The 15,665-nt window shown below is 40.5% G+C and overlaps 2 protein-coding genes across 12 annotated transcripts in view; one reads left to right on the top strand and one right to left on the bottom strand.

Moving 5' to 3' along the window:
- macrod1 (mono-ADP ribosylhydrolase 1) overlaps positions 1-15,665 on the bottom strand; it is a 123,591-nt gene that overhangs the window by 75,679 nt on the left and 32,247 nt on the right. The gene's annotated exons all lie outside the window — the stretch shown is intronic.
- Positions 1-15,665, top strand: part of flrt1b (fibronectin leucine rich transmembrane protein 1b) — a 38,928-nt gene that overhangs the window by 18,217 nt on the left and 5,046 nt on the right. For all 3 annotated transcript variants that reach the window (XM_088386143.1, XM_088386123.1, XM_088386134.1), the window contains one exon: positions 14,145-14,972. The gene's annotated coding sequence lies outside the window, so the exon portion shown is untranslated. The remainder of the gene's footprint in view (positions 1-14,144; positions 14,973-15,665) is intronic.

The raw sequence follows: 15,665 nt of genomic DNA, 5'->3' as shown, positions 1-15,665 counted from the left end.
ACTAATTCCTTTTTAACAAAACAGGCTTTAACCAATGTGTGTAACCTAAATATTTGTTATCATTATTGTCGAATTACAAAAAAAAATCCAGACTTTTAATCTTGAAGTGGCATAATGCTGCACTGCTCCCACAGAGTGGAGAAGAGCGTTTCTGATCAACAGCAACAATAGTTGGTTAATTGAAATTACCCACAAGTGTGAATGGTTGTTCAGCTGGGATCACAGACAACTGTCAAACTGATTGAACTTGCATGATATAAAATGGATGTTACACCTTCCTAAAACAACACATTCTCTACTTCATCATGTTTTACGTTATCCTTTACTGATCAACAGGCGCTCTGTTACCTACTGAATGAGATTCTGTTCTAGTACTGGATCTCATTAGATAGAACAGATGTAGCTCATATTGTGGCCAAGAAAATAAGAAAAGGTTAACGCTACACAGTTCCGCATTCTACTAACCAGCACATCAACAAAACTAAAAGCCGACACAAAATTAATACAGATAATGAAAAGGGTAAACAAACTGAATGGCACTCAAAGCAAAGCATGACAAGGTGACGCTTCAATGTGAGGGCATGCGACAGCTAAAGTGTTTTGCCTGATGTATTTCAGTTAAAAATATCTCAAAGTGAACAGGGATTCAGCTGAACTTTGATAATTATTCACTTTTTTTCGGTTGAGCGGGGCCTGTCACTGTAGAACGATATCCTCACGAGAAAACAACTCCTGACTTACAGGAGCGTCATTTGCTTTAGTTCCTTCAAGTTGCTCAGAAACAGCATATTTTCCTCCAAACTCTTTATTTATCCTTTTCTCCAACAGTTTAGCTCTGTTGTCAGCTGTTTTTTCCCCCCCTTCCGCAGATAACAAGGAAACACACACTGACAGAAACTAACAGAGAGATAAAGCAGCTGAGAAGTAACAAAGCTTCTCCCACCTCAGCCTGCCACCTGGAAGTCACAAAGACCTTGCATCTCATTGGATTTATGCATGGACACACACATACTACATCGTACACTAACTCTAGGAATTCTGCTCCAAAGGCATATGTGCCGAGTTAACCTTAGCAACGTTACTGTGACAAAATTGTGGACTGTGTGTGTTTGCGCCCGAGTCTGTGACTGTGTGAAAATTGGAGCGAAATCTGAAGCGAATTCCTCTCTATACTTTGTTCAGAACCAGACAAAAAGAGCAATATATATACTATATATATGTATATATATCTCAAGTTTCAAATCGAAGCACAGCTAGATTAGCCTCTCACACATTGCGTGACAGTTCATTGGGCTGCATCGGTTGCATTGCCTTATGTGTGGCTGGCTTAACGGTGCTGGTTCAGTGTGCACTGTTCTTAAGATCAGGTGTTTTTATTTGTTCTCTACTAGTTTCAGAATGATACGGTTGTAACATGGACTGTAGTTTCGGAAAACATTCAATCGCTGGTGTTTGTTTTTGTTGTTTGCCCGTTCTATCATCTCCTTCCTAGTTCTATTTTTGTGCGTGTGCTTGTGTGTGTGTGTGTGTGTGTGTGTGTGTGTGTGTGTGTGTGTGTGTGTGTGTGTGTGTGTGTGTGTGTGTGTGTGTGTGTGTGTGTGTGTGTGTGTGTGTGTGTGTGTGTGTGTGTGTGTGTATGCGTGCATGTCATCTTATCAATCTAGTGTTAGCAAACAAGATAGGAACAAGACCAATTCAACAATGCCACAATAGAAAGTCAAAACACATAGTGACTGGTCTTAACCGTTACATTTTCTTCAACTGCACCCACACCGTGGTAAATGAAACTGAGATAAAAGATAAGATTTTTCAAAAAAGTGTCTGAGAAACATAGCGTGAGATATAAGAACTCGGGAGAACAGTGATGAGATTGCTGATAAAAGCCCCGCTCTCATCAAACTGGCATTACTTGGATTTGTAATACATAATTGCCTGTGATCTTAAAGCCTCACAAATGTGTCGTGTACATGTATACGCCTCTCATCATGCGCTGACAAGGAGCACAGTGCAGAAGCAGCAGGCTCCCTTTATACAGCCGCCCAAGAGAGCACCCTCATCAGCATCATCAGCCCCACGGCGCCCTGCTGGGCTCTGTTCTGCCGAGGGGACAAACGATCCGCTTCTGACCCATATCTAAAAAGTTGCTGTAAGAGACCACTTTTCTCAGATGTGCTTGGAGGCTGTTCTCCCAAGTAGATCAGAAATGCAGCATAACTTGCATCTCGGGGGGGGGGACTAAAATGTGAGTAAAAATTAAGTAAAAATAACGAGTTGATTTAATTGTGATTGATGATTATTTATATTACGGTCCTTTTAATGAACCAAGCAACAAATGTGTATCCTGATGATCATGATCAGATTTATCGTCAATAAATTATAAGATTTAACACCAAAATAAAGACAAACGAAGCATGAATTGACAAAAAAGTCACAAATCAAATGACAATAATGATGCAAACAAAAATGTGGCTTTGGCACTTCAACCTCTCATGTTTCATGGAACGATATGTAAATGTGCAGACTACACTTCTTAATTACTGAACCTATCTTTAGGTCATATGAATCAATAAAATATACATAATATAAGTTAAAAAACATCGTGACCTCTCAAAAAAAAAAGCTTTTTGCAAATTGCGGCCTAAGCAATTTGAAAATTGCTTTCTTCCACAAAGGGATGTTGACTTGAGTTCTGCTTTTTTTGGTTAGCTCCAATATGCAGTGCAGACTAATCCTGCAACAACTTTGGATATAAGATACCAAATGGAATTTTTTTTTCCAATGTTGTGCACTGTTGTGGCGGTAGCCCTTAAGAAATAGTCAACCCACACAAAATGTTTTCATCTGTGTGTATTTCCCTGGTGCCCTGTGCTCTAACAGGCTCAAAAGGGATCATCTGTCCTGCTTAGTATGACATGCTGCAGGAAACAGTCAATTACAGTGTTCTGAACCGAGCTTCCGGGAGAAAGAAAGAAAGAAAAAAAAAAATCGTAATGCTCAATTCAGAAGGTACAACCGAGTGCACTGGTTAGCCGACAAATTGGAGAGCCGGACTTATTTGTATATTTGCATCACCCTTGAGAAAAGATGGTTTTATTTGGTCCTTGCGCATAAAGACTCGTTCCCTGCTGTTGTTTTCATGATTAGCTGCTGTGTTTAAAATGAAACTGACAGCTTTTATACGCTTCACAAGCTGTATTTATGAAAAGCAAATCCCCCGTGAGTCTATGCAACATATTTTCGGTTTTATTCAATAATTGAACGCCTAGTGCACCTGCAGCAACTGCACTACACATAGTATATTTTACCACAAAAACACTTTTTATGTTATTACATCCACTCCAATAACCACACAGATTTACTGTGTGCCTAACACAGGTCACAGTTGCTTTGGAACATGTTCACTGTTAGTGCGTTTGGAAGTAGTACTGGACATCTCAAAATAGGGCCAAAATAGTACAGCACAAGTTTAATTTGTCAAATAAGAATTGGGAAGATGAATCCAGCTGTATTTATCTATTTCAGGAGGCTGGCAACTGAAATTGGCATCAAAGTGCCCTTCGGACTCGCACTGCGAGTCATAATAGGGCTGGAAGTTTTTCAGAAAATAAAAATAGATAAATAAACATAAAATATTTAGGAACAAGTTTAAAAAATAAATAAATATATAAATAAATAAATTACTGCCATGCCAGCTACGGACACTTAGAAGTTTTGCACACAGCGAGATACACGTGCAAATAAAAAGAGTAGAAGTAACAAAGTGGGAAACATATAATTAATATGTTAGGAACAAGTTTAAAAAATAAATAAATATATAAATAAATAAATTACTGCCATGCCAGCTACGGACACTTAGAAGTTTTGCACACATCGAGATACACGTGCAAATAAAAAGAGTAGAAGTAACAAAGTGGGAAACATATAATTAATATAACTCATTCACAGACCACAAAAATGATATGCCAATGAATATTGTTATATTACTGTAAGTACTCCTACAGCCAACTATAGCCTACTGTGTGAACTATAAAGATAAACCACATGATGTCTAAAGCTAATTTTTGCTACCCGGTCATGTTTTTACTTTGATAATTATGCTTTTAAGATCCTGAAGTCCACATTTAAATCATGATGAAATTTCAATTAACTGTCCACCGCTATGTCGTGGCTCACCTGCTGTGTGGGTTTGGTCACAATGCGAGCCCGAGGGCACTTTGACGTCAATTTAAATCGATAGTAGGAGGCAGTGCAGGATTAAATACGACCACAGGGTTGATAGCTTAAAAAAAATATTGATTGGGGCACTCGCAAGTCAATGAATCGTTAGAATTGCACACTATAATGCGTAGTGATAGACCGATATGTTTTTTTCAAGGCCGATGACAATTCTTACACCATGCAATTCGATTTTTCCACAAGATTGATGAAGTGCTTTATGATGCATCCTTTCTTTTTTCCAAGTACAAAACAGTGCATTGTCGTGACAACATTATGTGATGTCTTTCAGCTTCTTCCATCACTCTTCTCATTCCACTTGTCTCGTCTCTCCCGATTCCTCTCTGCTCTTTATTCCACCTCCTCCTCCTCTTAAGCTCCCTTAACTGCATCCCGAAGTCTTCTTTTCCCTTTTTGCAAGCAGGCTTCCTCCGGGGCAAAGATTTTACAGCTCACTCTTTCTCCCTGTCTGTCCTCATCTCTGCTTCCATCTCTCCATACACCTTTTTTTCATTTGGCTTAATCCAGCAATGATCAATTAATCTCGCAATGATTGCTTTTCATCTTGTCACTGTTGTCTCTTGAGTTAAAAAAAAAAAAAAATTGACAAACATCTCCATGAGGCAAACTTCCAGGTAGAAATGAATTCATTTTAAACATTTTAATGATAATAGCACAGCAGCATCTCAATGATTACCCCCAGTTCACAAAATATGATAAATTGAGTGTCAATGCAAAACAGGAGATGGAGAAAGGCAGAAAAATGTGAAATGCTGCAGGTGTACATTGAGAATGAATGGAGACGAGAGGAGAATGGCAAACATAGAAGAAGGTGCTGAAGGATGATGAATGTCAGTAGGAGGAAATGCTGAAATGTCCATTTTTTTCCCATTTAACACCTTGCTGCTGCATGAGTAGACGTCTCTACCGTGGTAGCACATCCAGAGATAATTGACCTCCACACAGAGAGAGAGAGAGAGAGAGAGAGAGAGAGACAGAGAGAGAGAGAGCGAAAGAGAGAGAGAGAGATCGTGGGAGGTTGCCTTGTCACGGGGCAAAAGAGTATGATTACTACTCGCCGGAGGGAAGAACAAAAAAAACAACTCTGGTTTGAGCAACAATGAGAAAGTCAGAGAGTTGGGAAGAGCACAAAAGTTTGCGCGAGCAAGGTGACGAGGTTTATATTTGTCAGCGTGCGCAAAACATTTGCGCGTCTGTTTGTGAGGAACGGCCGATAGCAACATGTTTTATGATAATGTCAAAAAATTCATACGGATCTTTGTCAGTCTGATGACAATGTTTGGAGTTAAAAAAAACAGGTGCCTCCGATATCAGAATACACAGCAAATGGGCCAAACGTGGACTCAAAGTGATGGCAAAGTGTATTACCAAGGAAGTACGATGCTGTGTGCTCTTGCCTCGCTCATTTATTCAATTTCTGACAGGAAAGGATTAGTGCTCAACTTACACCAGGGATGTTGTACACTCGTGCCTACATTTTGCTGATACTATTTTCTGCTCCAAATCCTGGATTATGCTGCAAGTGTCCACTTTTCATCTTCAATTTACAAACACGTCATTGGAGTCCACACAACTACACAGGATTTGATTTGGCTATAGGTGACAATTCCTAAATGCAGCTCTCTCCCTGACGTTCAAAGATTCTTTCTTATTTTCACAACCTTTTTCATTTTCTAATGTCATAAAGCGGAAGATGGTTGTTATAGCTAAGTGTCAAATCAATGCAGTTCCCTTTTAATAGGACTTAATAGATTTTCTTCAAACCTTCAACAGCCTTATCAGACACACACAGTAATACAATTCAATACAAGATCTTATTTAGAAATGATGCCTCTTTGCAATTTGTGGGTCTCCAGGCCCTATCCCCCACGAAAAATGAGGGCTGACCATATCTCTAAATGCTCACATGCATCTCCGATATTGGAATAGATGTAACCAATGTCAGGTACCCAAAAGTACCCGTTATCTGCCGCAGGTGAATAGTCCTTTAAGGTTTTGAATTGAAGGCCGGAAGTTCAAAGTCATTAGATGCTAATGCGTGTTTTGCATTTTCTCTATCATTATTAAAATCCCGCGCCGACAACGTTTCACTAATCATAGGTAAGAGGTTACGCCTCATATAACTTCAATGGTCTCGGTACGTGAATGCACAGCGCCGTATGGCCTCGGTATTACAATGAACACGACCTAAAGCACAAACACATTAAACATACAAGTGATTGATTCAGCGGCAGAATCACAAACGCAAATCTGTAAGCATTTGCACCTTTATAAAAACACAGCATATGCCAATTGTTTTCTTTTTCTAATAATTACACCTTCTGCTCTTTAATTTTCCACATGTAAATTAACGCATTGTTCTTTTTTTGCTGACAGTAGAGGGGGAGAAAACCGAAAAAATATTTTGGCTGTGCCCGCTGGTTTTGTCTGATGAGGATAAATTAGAGGCTCACACGTCATTTCACGTGTGTTTGTGTGTGAGTGTGTGCGTGTGTGTTTCACAAACACTGTATTGCATTGAGATCTCTGCTGATTATCCTTGCTCGGCCGCTCCCCTCATCTCTCGTCTTCTCTGGCCGCCTCACGCTAAATGGAAGCTGTGTGTATCGGCGTTAGAAAGCCGGTCACATCCCTCACACTCTTCTTTTTAGTCTCCTTAAAGCGGAAGTCAACCCTAAGGAATTTTCTTTTAAAATACACTGTATGTGCCAGCAACAATAGAAAATGGTATTCTGCTTAACGTCACATTTCTGGAATAACAGTTATGATTCAGCAACCTCAGGGGGGTGCCACGTTGGACATTTCCATCCCGTTGTCGATGGAAAAGCACATCACCAGCGCCTTTCTCCTTCTTCCAGGAACATCTGTCGGAACGTCACGTCACTAAACCCGCCAAAAAATGGTGCATTCAACAATGCACTCGGCGCACAAACTGCCGTTGAGAAATTTAGTGCGTTGCTCAAATTTGCCATTTGCAAATTGGGAGTACAAGAAAAACAACAAAAACACATGCACACTCGGAATAGTGCACGGACATCAGAGTGAATTTTCAAACGCAGTTATACGTGATATTCTTTTTACTAGTGAGCAAAGGAATGGCGCCTCCATTTGGCGAGTAAATACCAGGTTTCTGAAGAACAAAAAGATCTTGGTAGACTAAAAACTGCTGTTAAGTAAATATGCCAACTTTAAACAAGAAGTTTTGACATCTTGGGTTGACTTCCGCTTTAAGAATCTCTCACTCTCATTTCCATTTCACACCTCTACCTTCCTGTCACTCTTTCGCTCAGTGCCACCCCGACTCCAGGCCAAACCAGCACCCAACCTTCATTCTGTCCATGCCGACACCCTCGACTGACTCAGCCGGGCCCTCGTAGGCTGGCAAGACTGACTGCATGTATGCGTGTCTATCTGTGTTTTCAAGCATGGATGAAATATGAGCTGCGAAATATGAATGTTGGGTTATGTTCCGATGCCATGTTGTCGCATCGCTCCTGCATGGACGAGCAGCGGGCACGCACATGCTCACGCGTTTGCCATGAAAGACAAGTAGCTGCAGGTCAGAGCTTTTGTGGCGTTGTTGTGCATCGCATTTGCGAGCCATTTGTCTATGCCGGCTGCCACGCACACACATGGAGGCGGGGCCCTGCATTCAGGCTTCAGCGACTTTAAACCTCGCACAGGCTGACAGTGATTTCTGCCTCCAAATTACATTCCAATGGCTTCATAAATCTGCCGCCTCCTCCTCCTCCGCCTCTTTTCCTTCTCGCGCCCCCATCTTGCCGCCTCTGCCTCTATCTCGCCTCTTGCCAGGCTCTTCTTGCTCTCGTCCTCCCCCGACTCCCCATTTTACTCCAACCAGACTTAATTTTTCCCTGCATGCACCTTTGCAACCACCCTACCTCCTTTCCCTCCCCTATTTCACCATCTCATCCTCCCTCTCTTGCTTCACATTTAACTGGTTTTCTCATTCGCGCTCCCCCATCCCCTACAACTCCTTCACTTTGCCGCCTGCTCCATAAATGAGAAAGAGGGAGGCAGAGATGGGAATGTTACGTGTGCGGGTTAGTTAAACAGTCGCACACACACACACACACACACACACACACACACGTAGAAATCCAGAAACACCAACATACAGTCGTTGTTGTGAAATGTACGGTAGTTATTGCAAAGTTACTTGCAATACAGTGTAACTAACGACAACTTGGTATAACGTATGTAAATTGGACAATCATGAGGAAAATAAATTAATTCAATGAATTAATCAGATATTTTTCCAGGGCACAATGTTTTATTCACACTGAACATTTTAGATAACTCGGGAAGGGTTGATACATTGATACTTGTTTTTTGAGCAATTGATTACGAGGCAGAACAAGTTCTGAGGTTTCAAGTTGAAATCCTGACTTTGTTTTTTTGTGTGGAGTTTGCATGTTGTCCCCAACGGGTAATCGGACTTTCTATAGTGGATGATTGTGGAAGAAAAATACACTGCACACCAAGCAATTGAGCGCCACTACTGTCCTGCTGCAATGGAAAAATGTGACTCTGAATTAGGTTTTGAATCTTCACATGCAATGGACAGGACGTTTTCATTCAACCACAGAAACATGTTGCAATTGTCAAGAAATGATCCTTCACCCTGTTCAATGACTATACCAGAACATTTCAGGAACAAGGACTCTCTCCATGTTTTGCTTTTCTATAAGAATAAATAGGCTGTAGAGGAGCATCGCAAAAACAAGATATAATTTCAAACTCTTTTTTTCATTAGCAATGCTTGTTAACTTTCCTAGATGAGTTTTACATGTTGATTCCAAATCTGCCCTGTTCTTTCTCCAGCACATCAGATTTTCATAATATTTATTATAATCCATTCATGTGTTCATTATTTGAACCGCTTGTATAATGACAACAATATGTAAGATAGCAATAGATGTAGTGAGATTTATGAATTAAGGATCAGGTTCTCTTCACATGGCATGAAAAAGAAGTAAACACAGTTTACTTGTTTTTGTAAAGAAATATGTAGAGGTATTTGCTAGCATGTGCAAACTGATTTAAGGGTAGGTTACAATTGAGAGAAGACTCGGAAGGTTGTGAACTCCTATTTCCATGCCAGTGTTGCTTTGTCATGCTCTTCAGGTCCAACTAGGTCTGATTGAATTCAATTCCATTCCCCTCAATTGCTTTCAGATGCTATTAGTATTTAACAATCAATTTATACATAAATGTCATCATTTGAAATGACGGCTATCAACGCATCAGTTCTTATGCTCATGACTAATATCCATGTAACTGAACAAGAGAAAACTTTCACACCAAGCATATAATTACAGAATTGGAATAACTATTATGAAATATAATTTTCCAGTGCAATCAAAAGCTAATACAAGCAATTAACCTTTTTTCATGGGTCACCACTAAGCCTTTCATGACAGAAATACTCTTTTACACCAAGAGCTAAATGTTATGAAGGCATGTCAATTGGAATCAGCATTCTTTGTATTTTAATACCAAATGTATCCACTTGATTTTCCCCTGTATGTATCGTATTTCATACCACCCTAATCGAAATCTTTTCAAATAGACTCTGACACACACACACTGTTATGTTTGCAAGACGAACATCTGTGCTGCCAAAGACTTTGCTAAACTGCAAGCATGCATTTAAATGCGCACACGTGTGCGCAGTGAGCACACATGGCCAATTTTAATGAGAGTGTTCATTTTAAGAGATGGCGCCTCCAGGTGAAATAATTGCCAGCATTTGGCCCGGACGGCTGCTTCGATTGCTCTCGAGCCGCTCGTCTTTATGGTCCACGCCGGGCCGCCAATGCCCCACCCATCACCCTGACTGCCGTCCTTAACTGCCGCTCGGCTGCGGACGGCCGCCACATGCTGCGAAGATGCGGCCGTTATATGCATAAGCACACATTGCAGACACCCATTTGCGCATTAATACTAAAAACACACAGATGCGTTGCGAGCCAAAGGCCAGGAGAGAATAATAAGCCCGCCTGACAATGGGGCTCCGAGGAATTCTCCTCCCCATTTTAATATTCAGCAGAGTGAATGTGGAGAGAGTGCGTGTCAGCGGGGACGCATGCTCATCAACCTCGCTAACACCGAGGTTAGACAGCCCCAGGATTACAAAGTGCTCACAATTCGGTCCCACTATTAATCCCTAGCTTCGACTCCCCTCACTTCCTGTCTCCGTGCTCCCTACAGAGCGAGCACATTGCCAAGTATCACAGCTGTCACTTTTCTTTACTCTCTATTTTTCACAACAGCCTGATGGAGCGAAGCTTTGATGGAAATTGAGATTTGATACAGTTAATTTCCCCGCCACTGTCTATTAAAATGTTCCAAAGCTGCACAAATGCAAATAGAAGGTCATCTAGAGGAGCTTACACTATAGAAAAAGGGAAGGCTGGTAGAAGCAACTGTCTTGAGTGGAAGATAGTCCTCTGAGTAATTTGATAAATCCAAGAAATATGACATTACAATTTTTTACAACCAATCTTGCATAAAACACTAAATAACTGCCAATTTGATACAGCTCATCAGATCTGTGTAAAGTCGCATAATTGGGACCTTGCTGTGTTAGTAATGCTCTGTGATTCTTTGAAATGTGTAAGAATTCCTTTCATGGGTTACCCTGAAAATTGGCACCTTAGATGATTAGATTAGGTGAACATTTTGACTTCTGGTTGAAGCTCTCAAGTTGAATGTTTGTAGAAAACGATTAGTAATGTTACTGCAGATTCGCATACAATCAAATTGAGAGAGAATGACCAAAATTTGGGATTTCCCATTTCAAGAACAACCATGTGTCTCCATGTTGTTCTTAGGTGTCATAATTGTGCTAGGCAAGGAATAGGGAACAACAAAGGATGGTTCCATGGACTGTCACACACAAGCAGAGTGATTTGTGTCCCCTTCAGCAATGAGATGCTCTCTCGTTTTTTACAGGACAAAACAAGTTAAGAGAGGGAGTGGTGGGGTTACCAGTGAAGATTGATCAGTCTGAGAAGATATTACCAGCAACACTTGTTAAAAATAGCGCATAGCTCCCTTTTTTTTTATTCTCCTACTATTGCTCAGTAAAATCCAAGCAAATAAATGTCACAAAGGGGAGTAATGTCTTTCCTTTTCCTTCAGGCCTATCATTGTTTGCAGCATTTTAATACCAGAACAAGTGACAAAAGCTATCTTCCTGTAATACCTCAACTGGTCCAATCTAGAGCCATTCTTTTTTTTTTTTTTTATCATGAACTGAATACAAATATCTGCCTTTTAGTCAGTGTAGAATGGCAGTGAGGTTTTCAAGAAAAAGAACTTGATTTCACCTTTTACCCTCTACTGCATGAGAAAAGAGATTTATATACGAGTCTATTTGATAATATGCAATATATCTTCAACAAAAGCCTCGAGTTACCACTTGCAGCGTGATATGACACCAAAGTGTCAGAGAATCCTTTCCAGTGCAACGTTGTTTTCACTTCTACCCAAATTCTTTGTTTTTACCTTCCAAAGCCCTTGTCTGATTCACACTGCCTAAAGCTCTGCGTATTGTCTGGCACAAAAGTGACTGTTCGTTTCACTGAAGGTGGCATTTGCGGTTCATGCGTGGCAAATGGAGGTCATTAGAACCCCCTCAGTGATCATTTATACAGTGGATTAGCTAAGGTCATTCCAGAGCAGTGAGCAACCTCCAACTGCTACGGATTTAGAGACAAACAAAAGAAAAATAATCGACTGCCACAATCAGAAATCTTGATTAAGGTCATTTTACAGTGTAGTACAGTATCGTATTCTGGGCTCCGGCCTTTCTGTGAAGAGTTTACATGTTCTCCCCACTTCATCTCACATTTCAAACACTTTTCTTGATTTAAATGAAGGATCTAAATGGTCCACCATTATTAATACAGTTTCAGGAAGACATAGAAGTATGTTGTAGATTAGGGATCTCAGAGTAATTTTTGCTTTATTTATCATATTTATGGACCTTTGGAGGGCCCATGTGCCTAATCAGAGGCCTGTAAACGCTGTCTTCCTCAGCACATTTTGCATATCATTGACCTACCACACCACAGTACCCCTAAAGAATACCCAAAGGTCGACTTCTTCTACAAGGGGAAAACTCATCAGATTGATTGTCTGTTCATCCTAACAACGAGAGGATCAAGTCCGAACTGCACAACCTTTGGTATTTTCAATTTTTGAAATTTTGGCCTCTAAAGTACATCGGGAGACTGAGTTGTTCGAAGTATTGATTTGGATGATTGATGGCTGGACAACTTGGATGGTTTTGACAGTTTGTAATGCACAAGGGGTGCAAAACACAAAGCTCCATCTGTGATTATTGACATCGTCTCATGACTCCAAATCCAGTCAACAAGTGGACGTGCTTTGCAGCCATCCGTAGTTCCGCATTCCGTTTCAGGTCGAGCGGTTTTCCTTACACATGTTCACCATGCTCTGTGCACACAATATAAATCAGTCGTCACAAATGAGACCTCGCCCCAGGGTTGTTTTATAAAAAGAACAATTCACCACATCACACACAACTTGAACTGCCACTCTAAAAAGTGCCACTTTTTTCATCCAGTTAGGTTTAAGGATGAAAATATCAATATCAGATATACGTAAGGCCGCTGACCAAGTTCCTCTAAGCATTTGGCTCCCATGAAAACGAGAACAGCTTTATTTGTCTCTATTTGTGTTTAAGCAAACAGCACGATAATGTCCCAGTTGGTTATGTAGTCTACTTATTCCGGGATGGAGTGAAAAAGCGAGCGAACGCAGCGGAGCAGTTAATGGCCTTGATGAGTTTGTCTCTGTACACTCTGTATTCCTGATGAGGACTTTTGTCTTGCTCCAGCCAGTGTTCACCTGGGACCTTAATTTTGCACTCAAGGTACAAACACTTAGCAAGTGGTGCTTAATGAAAGCTCTATTGCTTTGTTTAAATAATAATTTTAAAAAAAGATCTATGCACAGCTATAAAGCAAGGTTTTCTTAATGGGATATTTATGCTCACTGGGAATTATGCGCTGCATAGGGTTGACCTTCAGGAAGTATTTCCACAATGTACTTTATTTCTACTTTCACTACATAATCAAAGGGTGATAATTATTTTGCATATTGTTTTAGGATGGAAACTTGCTAACATTTTTTGTTTTCTCTTGTTGTCCTCATTTACCGTGGCAACTAATTTCTTGATTCTTATTATTTAACATATCTGACAAGAAAAGTAAAGACTTAAATCGTGTTGGTTTTAAACCAGTTGAATATTGCATTAGTGCTTTTGCATTGTGAAAGGATGACGTTCTTCACTCAAAACCTAATTTGTGCAAGATACACTGCAATATTAGCAGCAAGTGACTGGGAGTGCAAGCAGGCATCGCGACATTTAATGAGTGTCATGAGCCAGAAATATTGAAAGCTCCTGTGTCCAACAGTTTTAGTTTGATCTTCCCCTAAACTGCAGTTAATGAACTGGCCCGGAACCAATGCAAAAGGCTGACATTTATGCATCCTCATCACACAGCCGTGTCTCACTAATTAAATTGGATTCACTCAGACTTTCTCTTGGTTGCTTTGTGTTCAGGCTGAACTGCACACAAGACTTCAGATAATGTTTTCACTCTTGTTTGCAGTATTTTTAAGAAGATATCAGGCTAAGAATAGATATTTAATTGAATGATTGGGATTAACAAAGCCTGACATTTGATGTGAATGAGAACACTGAATCACTAATCCCGACTCTATCCTTTGTCCGTGTCGGAAAACAACGAACAATCAACATCAACTGCATTAGTTGTATGTGTGGAACGAGCTCTCAAACATAAGATTTCAAACAAGAAGTGTAAATAGCGTGTTCTTCTCTGTCCTTCCAGGCATCATAGCAAGCTGCTGAAGCAAGCATCAGTGAAGTGCACCTTCAGCATACACAGAAGAACAATTCTAGCGACCGGCGGGAGACTCTTCGCCCTGGACTGGCCATCAAAACCATGAATAGAGTGGACTACTTTTAACAGCGAGGCTGTAGCTGAAGGGAAAGGAATTCAAAATAACATTTTGTGCGAGGCATCAAAAAATAATCTGTACATGACTGAACTGAATTGAAACTCCTTCAAGAGGATTTTTCAGGACACTTATCGTTGCTTAGCTCGCAAAGTAAAACCAGAGGACAACTTGAAAAGGGTGTGTGGTCCAACACAATTTTGTTTTTGCATGACCCACAGCTAACGCAAACATCCAGGAATGTCTTTGACTTCTGAGGACACTCGTGCCTAACACTGATCTTGGGACTGTCTGGCCAAACTGTCATCTTTTGGTGTTAGAGGAGTGTTTTCTGAATTAGGCCTCTGGACGCTTGGTGAAGATGACTTGAGTTGGCAGGCCTAACAACCCTCTTATTCACAGATACAGTGAGAGAGCCTGGCAGTAAAAAAACACAGCACACAAATGTGGTGGCCCTAAGCCATGCTGGTGTTGCTACTAGAGCCCTGCAGTAAAGACTATCATTATCCCTATCATCATTTGTCCAAGCTGAGGAACATCCCATTTCCCCAAGGAACTAAACTATACATCTAAACAACTCCAGGAAGACGGAGCGCAGAGACCGACAGTGACATCCTCAGTCGCTCAAACAAATCTCCTTTCAACCATTTCCTCAACGAGAAACACGACTGCGGCAGAAGTGAAAGGCACGGACTGAACAGGTTAGCAAGCCCCAAGCAATCATACCTAAGGTCGATAAGACCTCTTACATTCTGTGTCATCCTCTTACACACACACGCACACACACACCACATCTTGCGTCCAACGATCTGAAAACTGAAAAAAGGTTTTATCTCAGAAGTGATTTCATCCATCCACTTTGTAAATGGGATGTTGCCATCACTAACAGTTAGACATTTGGACAATTTTCTCCAATAAACATACAATGCACCTTTTGGGATTGTGGGCAGAAACTGGAGGAAATACAGATAAATGAAGGGATGTGAGGAAAACAGAAAAGTAAGACAGATGAGGGCAAAAAATAAGGAGATAAAATCCTATTCGTTTATTTTCTAAGGAGCTCTTGAATGGTCCAATCACAACCTACTATTAATAGCATATTGACATGGAACCAAGTACGTGTCATCTGCAAAAAAAAAAAAAACTCAACCACTTCATTTATCAAGTTCTTCAGATAAATTAGGGAAATGAAACTAAAGGAGAGATTATAGCTGGGCCAAATATATAAACGAGTTGATTGATTGAATCTGAGTATGCGTGGCCAATTCAACCGACAAAGGGCGACACATGAGAAATATGCCAGAGGTAGAAATGAATTGGAGCGGGCAAATGAAAACTGATTTGCTGTGAAAGAAAAAAATGTGTAAATAGCATAATTCCGAGGGTCATTCTTA

This window comes from Syngnathus floridae, chromosome 1, assembly GCF_059516105.1.
Source record: "Syngnathus floridae isolate MCC-2025c chromosome 1, RoL_Sflo_1.0, whole genome shotgun sequence".
NCBI lineage: Eukaryota > Metazoa > Chordata > Actinopteri > Syngnathiformes > Syngnathidae > Syngnathus > Syngnathus floridae.
This window is presented reverse-complemented; position numbering and strand designations above follow the sequence as displayed.